Below are 15,522 nucleotides of genomic sequence, written 5' to 3' on the forward strand. Positions count from 1 at the left end.
GAATAAGATCATAGGGCAAAACCTTTTAGCTCTATTGAGATGAGCGTTTTAAGGTTGTGTTGGCATTTATTTATAACTTTGATACAAAGTGGTTTTATGGCACCAGTTTCTATTTCATTTTGTGTTGTTTGGAAATCCAGATCCCAGCTAATTTGGGAAACTTTCTAAAACATCTTCCACCTTTGCTCAGCTGGGTTTTCTGTCCTTTCTTTTTTTAATGAGCTGAGCTGGATTTTAGCAAAACTATCCACTGTAATTTAAGAGGGATGCCAGCAAGGCTTCTTCCTTGGAGCACATAAAGTCACAAATGAATGCTAATTAGTGGCATTAAGAGAACCAAAATGCATCCCAAAAGCACCAAGAATGGAGAGAGCACTCCTATACATTCCTTTTATCTAGTATATAGTAGTGCCTCATTTTTTAAATAAGCAGCAACATTGTCAAATCTTGGAAAGTTATTCTAAGTTGTTTTCTTTCACTTGGGAGATCGCCGTATCCATGTAAAAAGAACAAAGTCTCTCTAAGGTGGTATGTAAGCATCAGTAGTCTAGAGAGACTAATAAAATGCAAAGACTTTAAATCATGCTCATTGCCAATTAAACACAGACAATTAGCTCGTTCTGAAAGCAATTTGGGTTTGCAGCAGTTAATGTGCATGCATACCCAAACGCCACTGATGTTTTAGAGGAGGTATAAACAAAGCAAGGACATTTGGAAAAAAACTGAAAGGTATCAGATGAGAATGGTCATCTTGAATGGTGAATAGCTTAAAATATAGGAAGAGCAGGACATTTCTAGAGCAGCTGTGCTGGGTGCATTTAACCCCCAGTCCTAAAAGATGAGGGCCAGGAATGTGAGCAGGTCAGAACCTGGCAAGAACCATGCTTCCATAAATCGACCAGGTGGTGGCGGAGATATCATCACCATCACTTTTAATTTGTATACCACCAGAAGAAATATCAACAACTTCAGATATGCAGATAACACAATCTTGATGACAGAAAGTGAGGAGGAATTAAAGAATCTTTTAATGAAGGTGAAAGAGGAGAGCACAAAATATGGTCTGAAGCTCAACATCGAAAAAACTAAGATCATGGGCACTGGTCCCATCACCTCCTGGCAAATGGAAGGGGAAGAAATGGAGGCAGTGAGAGATTGGGTTCCATGATCACTGCAGATCGTGAAATTAAAAGATGTCTGCTTCTTGGGAGAAAAGCAATGACAAACCTAGACAGCATCTTAAAAAGCAGAGACATCACCTTGCCGACAAAGGTCCGTATAGTTAAAGCTATGGTTTTCCCAGTAGTGATGTATGGAAGTGAGAGCCGGACCATAAAGAAGGCTGATCGCTGAAGAACTGGTGCTTTTGAATTATGGTGCTGGAGGAGACTCGCTCCTGGCAATTTGTGTCCCACCAGTTTAAATTGCATTTCTCCATGGAGTGTTCACTGGGAGATGGACAGTGTAATTGGCAACACCTGAAATGGGAGGCAGGAAGTATTGTGTCAAGTGACGCTGTTCAGATCTCTTCCGCTACAGTCATAACAAATGGTGAAGCAGATCCTTTCCATCTGTGATATCAATGTAGATTTGATCAAAAACCATCAAGCGTGTAAGAACTGCCATGTTTTTCCAGACCACTGATGTGAGGCATAATTACAGTAGTGACTCCATGTTTATATCACCAAAACAGTAATCTCCAACACAGTGGTATCTGGTCTGGGCTGAATAATCTCTCCCCCCCCCCCCCTTCTCTCTCTCTCTCTCTCTCTCTCTCTCTCTCTCTGAATTCTCAGCAAGTCAATTTCTTCCATTACTTTAAAGGACTGCATGCAAATTGATATTACCCCTTTTGATCTGGACACTTTTAACATTATTTGTATACATTATGAGAGTTATCTCTAGGAATCATAAAGAAGGACTGGTTTTTACATTTTGAAATTTTATTACAGAGTTCACATAATGTGATAAATTATACATTGCTTCATTAAGTATAGATGTGGCAGTGCCTTTTGTCGAGAAGCAATTTCGTCATTTAAAACGGCACCAGTGATGTTTGCACAAAATGGCCCAAACTCTTTGTTATAAGTGATTGAAAAATATATCCTTTGGTTCAGTCTTGCATATCATAGTGGGAAATGTTATTGGGAGGAAAATGTTGAATTCATTTTCTTGTGGCTTCTTGAAATAGTGGACACCAGCTGTTGAAATTTCAAATGACGTGTACATTGGGTGCAGATGAGACCTTCTGGACTGTCCATCAGTTGTAGTGGTGGATATTGACCTGTTTTCACTTACTGGGTACCTACAACAGTAATAATGCTGCCGTAAATGGATCTGAGTAGGTAAGTGTTATTTCATTCAGGTGGTGAAGTCAGCTTTTCTTTTACAGTGGTACCTCAGGTTAAGAACTTAATTCATTCTGGAGGTCCGTTCTTAACCTGAAACTGTTCTTAACCTGAGGTAAAGGTAAAGGTGCCCCTGACCATTAGGTCCAGTCGTGGACGACTCTGGGGTTGCGGCGCTCATCTTGCTTTATTGGCCGAGGGAGCCGGCGTACAGCTTCCGGGTCATGTGGCCAGCATGACTAAGCCACTTCTGGCGAACCAGAGCAGTGCACAGAAACGCTGTTTACTTTCCTGCCAGAGCGGTACCTATTTATCTACTTGCACTTTGACGTGCTTTCGAACTGCTAGGTTGGCAGGAGCAGGGACCGAGCAACGGTAGCTCACCCCGTCGCGGGGATTCAAACCGCCGACCTTCTGATCGGTAAGTCCTAGGCTCTGTGGTTTAACCCACAGCGCCACCCACTTAGCTTAATAGGCCTCCTGCTGTCACTGCGCCACCGCCGCGCAATTTCTGTTCTCATCCTGAAGCAAAGTTCTTAACCTGAGGTACTATTACTGGGTTAGCGGAGTCTGCAACCTGAAGCGTCTGTAAGCCAAGGTACCACTGTACAGGAAAGAAATGTTGAAATGATTAGTTTAAGAAGGGGTGGGGAAAGAAACCCCCTTTTTACTGCAGTCAGAGCTGTCTTCATAGAATTATAGAACTGTAGCATTGGAAAAGACCCTGGGAATCGCCTAGTCCAGCCCCCCATACAGAAATATGTAGCTGTCCCATTAGGAACCTGCACCTTGTTGTTATCAGCACCCTATTCTAACCCAGGGGCAGGCAAACTAAGGCCATGGGGCCGGATCCAGCCAATCGCCTTCTAAATCCAGCCCGCGGATGGTCCGGGAATCAGCATGTTTTTACATGAGTAGAATGTGTCCTTTTATTTAAAATGCATCTCTGGGTTATTTGTGGGGCATAAGAATTCGTTCATATATACGGTAACTGAATCTCTTTCTCAACCTCATCACTTCTCAACCTCTTTAAGAAACGGAAGCAGAGAGGAGCAGAAGGAGATTCTGGCAACCTGTTTCCAGTAATACCATAGCTTGGAGTAGCATAGAGAGCGAAGGGAATCATTCTCTGATGCAGCAGGAAGGGTTGTAAAGTGTCAGTCCTAATTTGTTGGGGGGAGACATCTGGCAGCAAAATGCTGGTGCTGCTTTTTGAAGCATGACATCTAGGCAGAAACCACCAGTTTGCAGCCCTGTAGTAAACTTAGTTGTGTGGATTTGCTTGTGCAGTCCGATGCGCTGCACATTTCTTCGAAAGTAAGCGCCACTGATTTCCAAGTAAATATGGTATTTTCCAGCCTTGTTCTGGATGGAGGGAAACATGTGACTGTGAAGTGGCCAGATGTATAAGATGCGCTTTGAGCATAGTGGCTTCATTGTGTCGTGAAAAGCGAAATGGAGAAGGGAGCCCTCGAGTGAGGTCGTGTGTTATATAGATATTTGCTGCTGGTGGCAAACTGAGCAGATTGTGTTTGCCATTGATTGATCTGGTCTCGCCTTTATTGAGAGCACATGGTGCACACTTATTTTTTTAGTAGCTTTTTATTAAAACTGACAAACGAGAGATCCCATGCTTTCAAGAGATGAGCCCCAAGGATTCCCCAGGGTGATGTTTGTCTAGCCTAAGACGATGTTTCTGCTTTGATCCATGGAAGCATTTAGAGCACTAATAAAAACAAAACCAATAAAAGCCAAGTGAAAGCTTTTTGAATTGCAGGACTTCACACACAAAAATAAATCATAGAATTATAAAGTTGGAAGTGACCTGAGGGCCATCAAACAAACTTTGAAAGATTGGGGAGGTGAGAGAGCCAGTATATTTAATATACTTGTTTTTAGGTTTTAAAAGTTTGTCCATCCTAATGTTTCAGTGCATACATGATCTTGTGTGAAAAAATACTCAGTGCAAGAAATGAGTTAATAAATATGTGGTACAGTGGTACCTCGGGTTACAGACACTTCAGGTTACATATGCTTCAAGTTACAGACTCCACTAATCCAGAAATAGTACCTCGGGTTAAGAACTTTGCTTCAGGATGAGAACAGAAATCGTGCTCTGGCGGCGCGGCAGCAGCAGGAGGCCCCATTAGCTAAAGTGGTGCTTCAGGTTAAGAACAGTTTCAGGTTAAGAACAGACCTCCAGAACGAATTACCGTAAGTTCTTAACCCGAGGTACCACTGTATATTTCAATTGCTAACATTGGCAAGACCTGTTGTTTGCAAAACAAAAAACAAAAACACCTGTCTGAGGCAGAACACTTAAATGAAGCCCATAGTATTGGTGTGGGTTTTTATCTTTAAAACTGGTGAAGGTTTTTTTTATCTTTATGTAGTGGACAGTTGCCCTTCAATATTGCCGCAAAACTGACTGCAAAGTTGACTGTTCCATTTGGGTTAATAAGTATACCGGGCCCTGGCTTGACTGATGCTATCACAGTAAGATATAAGGTCTGGTCCAAGGGCCATGTGGGTGGCGCTGTAGTCTAAACCAGTGTTTCCCAACCTTGTGCCTCCAGCTGTTTTTGGACTACAATTCCCATCATCCCTTGCCACTGGTCTTGCTAGTCAGGGATGATGGGAGTTGTAGTTCAAAAACAGCTGGAGGCGCAAGGTTGGGAAACACTGGTCTAAACCACTGAGCCTCTTGGGCAGGGGTCAGCAACCTTTTTCAGCTGTGGGCCAGTCCACCGTTCCTCAGACCATGTGGTGGGCCGGACTATATTTTGAAAAAAAATATGAACGCATTCCTATGCCCTACAAATAACCCAGAGATGCATTTTAAATAAAAGGACACATTCTACTCATGTAAAAAAGTGCTGATTCCCAGACCATCCATGGGCCGGATTGAGAAGGCGATTGGGCTGCATCCGGCCCCTGGGCCTTAGGTTGCCTACCCCTGCTCTTGGGTTTGCTGGTGTAACAGTGGAGGGAAGGGATGGAGCAGGAAAATTCAATGAATCTTGCTGTAGTCTTGGTGGGAGCATTCCAAATGCCCATCTGCCTGGCAGTTCTGCAGAGTTGCGCTATAGGCTGAAAACCAACTGCTTTATAAACTTAATTATGCATTTTTAATTAAAAAAAGTACATTTATTATAATATTTTTAATATTGATAAATTGGTGTGTGTGTGTGTATTGGGTGGGTGGGTGTATTATACCCATTTAACTGCTTTAGTACTATGAAGTGGAAAACAGCAGCGTAGATGTACCGTAATTTTTGCTCTATAAGACTCACTTTTTCCCTCCTAAAACGTAAGGGGAAATGTGTGTGCATCTTATGGAGTGAATGCAGGCTGCACAGCTATCCCAGAAGCCAGAACAGCAAGAGGGATCGCTGCTTTCACTGCGCAGCGATCCCTCTTGCTGTTCTGGCTTCTGAGATTCAGAATATTTTTTTTCTTGTTTTCCTCCTCCAAAAACTAGGTGCGTCTTGTGGTCTGGTGCGTCTTATAGAATGAAAAATACGGTAGGTCTTCTTTGCAAAGAAGAGCAGAAATGACCAGGCCTCCTCTGCTCTTCTTTGCAAATGAGCAGGAAGAGCTATTGCACAACAAATGTCTCCCTCTGCTGCAACAGCCAAAGCAGCCACATAATCAAGCAATTACTCAATTAGCTCAGTCAGTAGAGCATGAGACTCTCAGCCTCAAGATTGGGGGTTCCAGCCCCATGTTTGGGCAAAATATTCCTGCATTGAAGGTGGCTGGACTAAATGACCCTCATGGTCCCTTCCAACTCTATAACATTTCAGCACAGAATCGGGGTGTCATATTTTTACAAAGCATTATGAATAATACTCCAAAATTCACAGCCAGTAATCATCTTATTAGGACCATCTGAAACGTTTCAAAATGGCATGCAAGCCTCTGAGTACTGCAGAACTCTTCCTCAGGTGAAATTCCCCACAAAGCAGAAGTTGTGGGAGATGAAGTAAGAAAAATAGAGTTGACCTTGAAGTGTTTGAGGTTTGTTTTTGACTTGGGCTAGTGGGTTGAAGGAACGCGGGTGGTGCTGTGGGTTAAACCACAGAACTTAGGACTTGCCGATCAGAAGGTCAGTGGTTCGAATCCCCGCGACGGGGTGAGCTCCCGTTGCTCGGTCCCTGCTTTTGCCAACCTAGCAGTTCGAAAGCACGTCAAAGTGCAAGTAGATAAATAGGTAACACTCTGGCGGGAAGGTAAACGGCGTTTCCGTGCGTTGCTCTGGTTCGCCAGTAGCGGCTTAGTCATGCTGGCCACATGACCCGGAAGCTGTACGCCGGCTCCCTTGGCCAATAAAACGAGATGAGTGCCGCAACCGCAGTGTTGGTCACGACTGGACCTAATGGTCAGGGGTCCCTTTACCTAGTGGCTTGAAATGCAGCAAAATCATTACCGTATTTTTCGCTCTATAAGACGCACCAGACCACAAGACGCACCTAGTTTTTGGAGGAGGAAAACAAGAAAAAAAATATTCTGAATCTCAGAAGCCAGAACAGCAAGAGGGATCGCTGCGCAGTGAAAGCAGCAATCCGTCTTGCTGCTCTGGCTTCTGGGATAGCTGTGCAGCCTGCATTCACTCCATAAGATGCACACACATTTCCCCTTACTTTTTAGGAGTTAAAAAGTGAGTCTTAGAGAGCAAAAAATAGGTACCTCCGCACACATTGCTTTTCAAATCACATTCTTAAACAAGGAGGTGTGGAGATGAATTCACCCAATGCTTTAACCACACTGATTTAACACTGGGCTAGGGAGGTGACTGAACTGGCTCCATAGAAATAATCTCTGTGCATTCAAAACAGATTTTCAAAAGTCTGCCCTTACTGCGTCAAGTTGCACGGATCTGTCTCATAAAAGGGTTTGTGCTGTCGGCCTTGGAGTTGCTTCAAGGAGGTGGTCCTTGTTTCACTCCAATGACATCTCCTGTTAAAAAACAAACACACCATTGTGCCCCTTGAAAGCTGCATTATAGCAGCTTGTCTCCCTAATGACCCCCTTCCTCCTGCAAACAATAGGGCCATAGCATTCAACAATAGCCATGTCCTATTCTCTTCCCTGTGGCCCGCATGAACCCTGCGTGACTCTGTCAGGCACCACAACCTGACAGAAGGATGGGCCAGATGTCCTGGGCTCAGTGACTGTCTTGAGGGCCATGGCGTCCCCATTCATTTCCATGATTTCCATCAATTGCACAGGAGACTTGAAATGAGAGATCCGTGGCTTACACAGTGCACACTTGTTTGCCGCTATGATGCTAGAAAGCACGGGTGGTTTTCCCCTTGCCTGGCTTCTTTCTCAGGAAAATCCCACTCTTTAACTCCAAGTGAAGGCGGTGAATGTCCTGTGTGAGTGTCTGGAGGCGGTTGGAGGATGGATGGCAGCTAACAGATTGAGGTTGAATCCTGACAAGACAGAAGTACTGTTTTTGGGGGGGGGACAGGAGGCGGGCAGGTGTGGAGGACTCCCTGGTCCTGAATGGGGTAACTGTGCCTCTGAAGGACCAGGTGCACAGCCTAGGAGTCATTTTGGACTCATAGTTGTCCATAGAGGCGCAGGTCAATTCTGTGTCCAGGGCAGCTGTCTACCAGCTCCATCTGGAACACAGGCTGAGACCCTACCTGCCTATGGACTGCCTCGCCAGAGTGGTGCATGCTCTAGTTATCTCCCGCTTGGACTACTGCAATGCGCTCTACGTGGGGCTACCTTTGAAGGTGACCTGGAAACTACAACTAATCCAGAATGTGGCAGCCAGACTGGTGACTGGGAGTGGCCACCAAGACCATATTACACTGGTTCTGAAAGACCTACATTGGCTTCTAGTACATTTCCAAGCACAATTCAAAGTGTTGGTGCTGACCTTTAAACCTGTATACCTGAAGGAGTGTCTCCACCCCCATCGTTCAGCCCGGATACTGAGGTCCAGCTCCAAGGGCCTTCTGGTGGTTTCCTCCCTGCAAGAAGTGAGGTTACAGGGAACCAGACCCCGCCCTGTGGAACGCCCTCCTACCAGATGTCAAGGAAATAAACAACTACCTTACTTTTAGAAGATGTCTGAAGGCAGCCCTGTTTAGGGAAGTTTTTAATGTTTGGTGTTTTATTGTGTTTTTAATATTCTGTTGGGAGCCACCCAGAGTAGCTGGGGAAAGCCAGCCAGATGGACAGGGTATAAATATATTATTATTATTATTATTATTATTATTATTATTAATTAGCAATTGCCATTGCTCCGAATTGCCATTTGGTCTTTGCTAAAGAATACTATCATCTCTATGAGCTTTTCACATCCTTGGCCCTTTCTACATCTTACTCCTAATTTTAAATGCTGGTACCAAACCAACGGTTTACCTGAACCACCGGATTCAAACTACGAGTAAGGAGATGGAATGGAAGCTGGTGAACTCTCCTTCATTTGAGATTTTTGAGCAAAGGTTTGATGGCCACCTGTCAGGGATGCTTTAGCTGCAATTCCTGCACTGCAGGCGAGTGGACTGGATGATCCTTAGGGTCCCTTCCAACACTACTAACCCAGGTCGCAAGATGGTTAGATTGGTCTCAGCTAGGGCCAGGGCCTTTTCAGTACTGGCCCCGACTTGGTGGAATGCTCTCTCACAAGAGACCAGGGCCCTGCGGGACTTGACATCTTTCCGCAGGGCCTGCAAGACAGAGCTGTTCCTCCTGGCCTTTGGTTTGGACTCAGTCTGACCCTTATATTTCCCTCCCCTTATGGTTTTGATCTATGGGCTACTTTTAAAATGAGGCTGCATTTTAAATTGCATTTTAACCTGTATTTTAAATTGGTTCCCCCCCCCATTATGTTTTTACTGTAATTTTACTGGTGTTAGCCGCCCTGAGCCCAGCTCTGGCCGGGGAGGGCGGGGTATAAATTTATTATTATTATTATTATTATTATTATTATTATTATTATTATTATTAGTTTATAATTCTAAGTGGGTGTGAACTTCCACGTTGCCTTCAATAGTAATCATAAAATCAATCCTGTAGATTGCTCACAAAGTAAACTAAACTTTGCATCCCAACGAACACACTTCTGTAGCAGAATTCAAAGGAAAGTTCCTCTTAATGAATTCAACTCCCTCCTATGGAAAAAAACACCTATGAAAATCTTTCATATTATCTCATATTATTATATTATATATCATTGCTTCATACATATCAGTGCTAAGTAAGCCGAGAAATCCCATCACAAAGAAGTTGGTTAAAGAGCCTTGAGGCATAAACAAGTTTCCATGTTATTTCATCAGATCACTGTGGCTTCAGCTTCTACATTATCTCTGTTGTTAATTAGTATCTGTTCCTCACATTGCAGCTCTTGTTCCTCGCTAATAACTTATGTAGCCTGGAACTAAAGGCCTGGTTTGCTTTGGAAGAATAATTTATTGCTTCTGTGTGGATTTCAGGGGAATGGGAGCTTTGAAAATCTTAATTCAACCAAGAAGCCACTACAGAAGTTTGATGAATCAGATCCACACATACCAATGGTGGTTTTTTTTTAAACCCACAATGACTTATTTATGGGGGAGACACAATTCAGTGATACTGGTACAATAGATAGCATATATTTTCTGGGGTGGTTATTTTAGTGTAATCCGAATGAATGAATGAATGAATCCAGAAATTTAAAATTTAAAATGTGGTTCCAAGTATAAAGATGAAATAAAATATTATGTGGTAGATCTTTTACCTTAGCTGCGTCAGTTTGCATTTCTTAGTGCAGAAAGGATTGATCTGATGTGTCGAGATCTTTCCTATTCTAATGAATTCAAGAGGGTTCTGGAAGCTTCTCTGTGTGAAAGAAACAGGTAGAAGTTCATGATGTTTGGGTTATTCCTTCAGAGAAGCTGAGTACAGCTGGCTTAAACTGGTTCTGTTATCTCTTCTGTCAAGGTTATGCTGACTATTAAAGTAAGGCCAGAAGAAGCCTGGGTTTCCCTTTCCCTTTCTATCTCTTTTCCTTCTGGTGTGGTGTTCTATATATAGTGTTAAGGTTTAGCCTTATTATACATTATTGTAAATTTAAGTTAAGTCTGCTGCAACTGGATTTCTTATGGACAGTGCCAGTCCTGAATGTATTGGATTTGTGACCATTATGCTTATTTGCCTTCAGTAACACTAAAGCTCTGCTGGGTGAAATACAGTTGCCTCTGGTCTATTTTTTGGGAATCCTGCAACGTGCTTAAGTTTTTACTCTGCTAACTATACATTGGAATCTGTTCTGGTCAATATTGAGTAGAATTTCATGACAAGTTGTTCCACAAAGACATCTACAGTGGTACCTCGTTTTCCAAACTTAATCCGTTCCAGAAGTCCATTCTTAAACCAAAACCATTCTTAAACTGAGGTGCACTTTCCCTAATGAGGCCTCCCACCGCTGGTGCCCTTCCACCGTTTGGCTTCTGTTCTTAGACCGAGGTAAAGTTTGCAAACCGGAACACTACTTTCGGTTTTGCGGAGTTCCTAAACCAAATAGTTCATAAACAGGGCTGTTCTTAAACCGAGGTACCACTGTACACTGGATCAGAGGAGTCCGACAGAGATGGTTTTAGGGCAGAGTGACCGGTTCCCCCAAAATGGACACTGAGCAGAGAGGGTGGCTAGTAAGCACTTGCCTGGTTATGGGAAGGAGGGTGAGGATCCCAGAGTCCTCTCTGTCTCATTCCCAAAGCCTAGTTAGCACTTGCCCAGGTTTCGGAAGGAGGTAAGAGGGCTCTATGATCCCCCTGGAGCCCTCACACCTCCTTCCCAAACCCAGGCATGGCTCAAGGACTGTCTGCCATATTGTGCAAAGGAAACTAGTACAACAGTCATTTTTATACATCCAAAACTACCTGGAAAAATTCGAACTTAAAGCAATCATTTTATGCATAAAGGTAAAGGGACCCCTGACCATTAGGTCCAGTCATGGCCGACTCTGGGGTTGTGGCTCTCATCTCACTTTACTGGCCGAGGGAGCCGGCATACAGCTTCCAGGTCATGTGGCCAGCATGACTAAGCCACTTCTGGCAAACCAGAGCAGCGCACGGAAACGCCATTTACCTTCCCGCCGGTGCGGTATCTATTTATCTACTTGCACTTTGATGTGCTTTCGAACTGCTAGGTTGGCAGGAGCTGGGACCGAGCAATGGGAGCTCACCTCGTCATGGGGATTCGAACCGCCGACCTTCTGATTGGCAAGTCCTAGGCTCTGTGGTTTAACCCACAGCGCCATCCGCATTGCATTGGGAATTGCCAATGCATTAATTTTTTGCGTAATGTCTTCATTTGAGTGAAAGTGGGGTCCTTCTGCATTTGCGTCAATGTGAAAAATCAGATTTTCATACGGTTACTTAATTAATATGAGGTAGTAAAACACAAAGCTTTACCGAAAGCCAAGGGGGAATACATCCCTCAGTACTCATAGCTTATTTAAATCCATATAACACTCTACAGACAGGGCTTGATCTGTTGAAGAGACACCGTTTGTAGTAACTTTGGTAAATTTCTATCAATAAGATGCCAATTATTATTATTTAATTATTGCCTTGCAATGAATGGGCTACTAATGGCACACTTGGTTCGTGTATTAAACATTAGTATATGGCACCTGGGCATCCATAGCTAATAAAACATGCTTTCATTAAAGCTATTATTAAACATTGATTGCCAGTATATTTGCTAACCCAGCACAAGTTGGAATTCCATTAAATGCATAAACTGCCAGGTCTCAAAATAATGCTGGATGATCAAGAGTAACTGGAGACATTTCACGCTGAAATCTACAGGGTAATTATGAAAAATGTGCCTAACGGGTTCTTTTTATTTATCACACACTCGTTTTTATAAATGACATTTGCTGAGCAATGATTGCTTTCTTATCTGGCCTTTGAGACAAAATCTGTTTTAGGTGTGCTTTGAAATCTGTTGCATATGACAGTCTACTGTTGTGTCAAATCAACGTGAAAAAAGGAACAGATTCATAGAAATACTAAAATGCAGAACTGTAGAGTTGGAAGTGATCTCAAGGATCATCTGGTCCAACTTCCAATGCAGGAATCTCAACTAAACCATCCTTGACAAATGGCCACCCTTGTTGTTGTTTAGTCGTTTAGTCGTGTCTGACTCTTTGTGACCCCCTGGACCAGAGCATGCCAGACACTCCTGTCTTCCACTGCCTCCTGCAGTTTGGTGAGACTCATGCTGGTAGCTTCAAAGACACTATCCAACCATCTCGTCCTCTGTCGTCCCCTTCTCCTTGTGCCCTCCATCTTTCCCAACATCAGGGTCTTTTCCAGGGAGTCTTCTCTTCTCATGAGGTGGCCAAAGTATTGGAGCCTCAGCTTCAGGATCTGTCCTTCCAGTGAGCACTCAGGGCTGATTTCCTTCAGAATGGATAGGTTTGATCTTCTTACAGTCCATCTAAGCTCTGCTTAAAAACCTCAAAAGAAGGAGAGTCCATAACTGCTGAACAGTTCTTACTGTCAGAAGTTCTTCCTCAAGTTTAGTTGGAATCGCCCTTCTTGAATGTTGAATGCATTGGTTTAGGTCCTACCCTCCAGAGCAGGAGAAAATAAGCTGTTCCATCTTCCAGGTGACAGCCCTTGAGATATGTGAAGATATCCTATCTCCTCACAGTCTCCTCTTTTCCAGGCTAAACATATACCCAGCTCCCTGTTGTATTACGCTTAATGCAAATTTGTACAACGTATAAATTCAAGATTACCTTTCTGTGGCCTTCTCAGCATCTAGGGAATCTCACATTATTTATAAACAGCCCTAGTTTCTCAGGCTTGTAGTTGCAAAGGCAGGGGCTGCATTTGGAAAATCACAATAAATGATGTTTGTCGTGATGGAATAACCCTCGCCTCCCGCTCCTGACTCTCACACAAACCTTCCATCAACACAGCAAAGAGCAGAAGATACAAACCTTCATTTACAGTGAAGCAGAAGCTAGTGGCTAGATGCAACACTAAACAGGGATTAATCTGAGGTATCGTGTGTTGGAAACAAAGCCAGTTTGAGAAACCAAAATTTGAAACTTGGCTTGTTTCAAAGAAACCATAGTTAAGGTTAGCCAAAGTTTGTTGGGTTCAGATGAAACAACAAACAGTGGCTAATCAAAAATGGAAACGAAAGCTTCCATAGTTGCAGCATAAATGTGAACCCAGGGGGAGGCTAGAATTGTTCCTGTCATGATAAACTATGGCTTGTAACATTAAAATGCAGCCATTGTTGTGGCCATGTGACTATATTAGCCAGTCATCTGCTTCCTATGTTTATGTATCCCTTTCCAATATAGATTCACAGACACTTTCTTGTGCCTTTTAAAAGCAGCAAATATTCATGAAAATGTATTGGCCAAACAAAGAGAAAAGCAAATACAAAACACCAAACCACACTTTTTCTATTGTGATAACTTCAAAATGCATATGCCACAGGTTGGTTTGTTTGTTTGTTTTAATGGTTGACTGAGTTAGTCCTCATTAAAGAATGACCATTTCTGCATAAAGAGGATGTAAAACTTATTTAAGATATCTGACAGCTATATCAGCTATAGCCTGTCATTCTGTGTTCTTTTGATTTTCCAGACTACAGTGAAGCCTGTAAACTACCTCTGCTTTTTTTCTTTTCCTAATTTGAACCCATTTGCGACTCAGTTTGTTTGACATGGACATTGTAACAAGGTGGCCACATTCCGGGAAATGCTTGTGTAAAAATTGGATACTTTCCCCAATAGTCCCACTTTCATTTCTTTATTCTCTTGCCTCCTGTTTGTTTGCTAGTATATATTTGTACAATAACGAAATACTGGTTTGCACAACAACATGTTGGTTTTCAAAAAAGGAAGTTACTGAAAGCAATTTCTGAAAGCAGAAGCACAGTAATATGACAGCTGTGAAGAGTGTTTGGGTTTATACCTTTCTTTCTTTCTTTCTCTCTCTCTCTCTCTCTCTCTCTCTCTCTCTTTCTCTCTCTCTCTTTCTTTCTTTCTTTCTTTCTGACCTTAGGAGCAACTCTGAATTCCATGGCAAGCCTTAAAGCAATATGGGTTTGGGGAGTGAAATTCAAACCAAAGATTAGAATAAAATATATGGTGTGTGTGACTCTTTTGATCAGTCTCAGCTTACATTAGGGAGAATTCGTTGAAGTTAATTCACAGACAGTACTGTACACCTTTACAGCTGTCTCAAATGTTTTCCACTATGACTTATTGGAGAGGGTCTGGCAAACATATTTGCGGTGCAAATATAAACATTTGTGCTGGTATTGGAAGATGATACACGCAGAGATGGTTCTTATCCTTAATGAACAAGTGTCGCTAAGTTCACAGTTAGCGTTACTTGAATATTTTTGAGGAAGGAAATTCAAACATTCTGTTAAAGGAACTGTGTACAGTCGTACCTTGGATATTGAACGCCTTGGCTCCTGAACAAATCGGCTCCCGAACGATCAAAACCTGGATGTGATTGTTCCGGTTTCCTAACGTTCTTTTGGAAGCTGAACACCCAACACTTCCTGCAGCCAATCAGAAGCTGTGCTTTGGTTTCCAAACGTTTTGGAAGTTGAACGGACTTCTGGAACAGATTCCGTTTGACTTCCAAGGTACGACTGTATATGCCTGACTTTAACAGCAAGACTGACTATAGCTCACTCCTGGCAATCATCCCAAGATCTTTTTCATGGTCAGTGATACCAATCTCTTTGGAGCAGTAATAGAAAAAAATGACCCATCAGTTAAGATTTATACAAGAGCAAAAGATCCGAGATTCTTTCTATAGGCTTTGGCATGCTTTTCACTGAACATCCATAATTTTCAAGGCTCCCAGCAATTCATTCTTGGCAAAAATTCCTGATGGTTATGACTGTTTCATGTATCTGAATTTCCGTGTGTGGACTGGTGCAAGGAGGAAGAAGGGAAATGTCAGTTAGCCGTGAAACATGCATGAGAAATAGTTTCTAGTTACGTTATTGCTTTGGCATACTATTTCATTCTTTATTGAAAAACGCTAACCACCATCATCAATAAGAGAAGTTAGTGCAGGATTGAGAATGCAGATGGGGCTCATTCCCTAGAGGGATGGGTAATGCAGAGGCCAAAGTTGAGATGGAAACAGCAGCTAGAATGCAGGTCTTTAGAGCAGAG

General features: G+C 42.8%; 1 protein-coding gene and 1 long non-coding RNA gene across 5 annotated transcripts in view; one reads left to right on the forward strand and one right to left on the reverse strand.

Annotated features, from left to right (window-relative positions):
* The window catches only part of RAB11FIP4 (RAB11 family interacting protein 4), a 216,292-nt gene that overhangs the window by 144,314 nt on the left and 56,456 nt on the right, over positions 1-15,522 (forward strand). The gene's annotated exons all lie outside the window — the stretch shown is intronic.
* Positions 1,724-11,019, reverse strand: LOC307210156. The gene is made up of 3 exons (XR_013835883.1): positions 10,087-11,019; positions 7,209-7,307; positions 1,724-2,305 (listed from the first exon to the last, which is right to left on the reverse strand). It is a non-coding gene; the product is annotated as an uncharacterized lncRNA (long non-coding RNA).

Source organism: Podarcis cretensis (assembly GCF_951804945.1).
Source record: "Podarcis cretensis genome assembly, chromosome: 2".
NCBI lineage: Eukaryota > Metazoa > Chordata > Lepidosauria > Squamata > Lacertidae > Podarcis > Podarcis cretensis.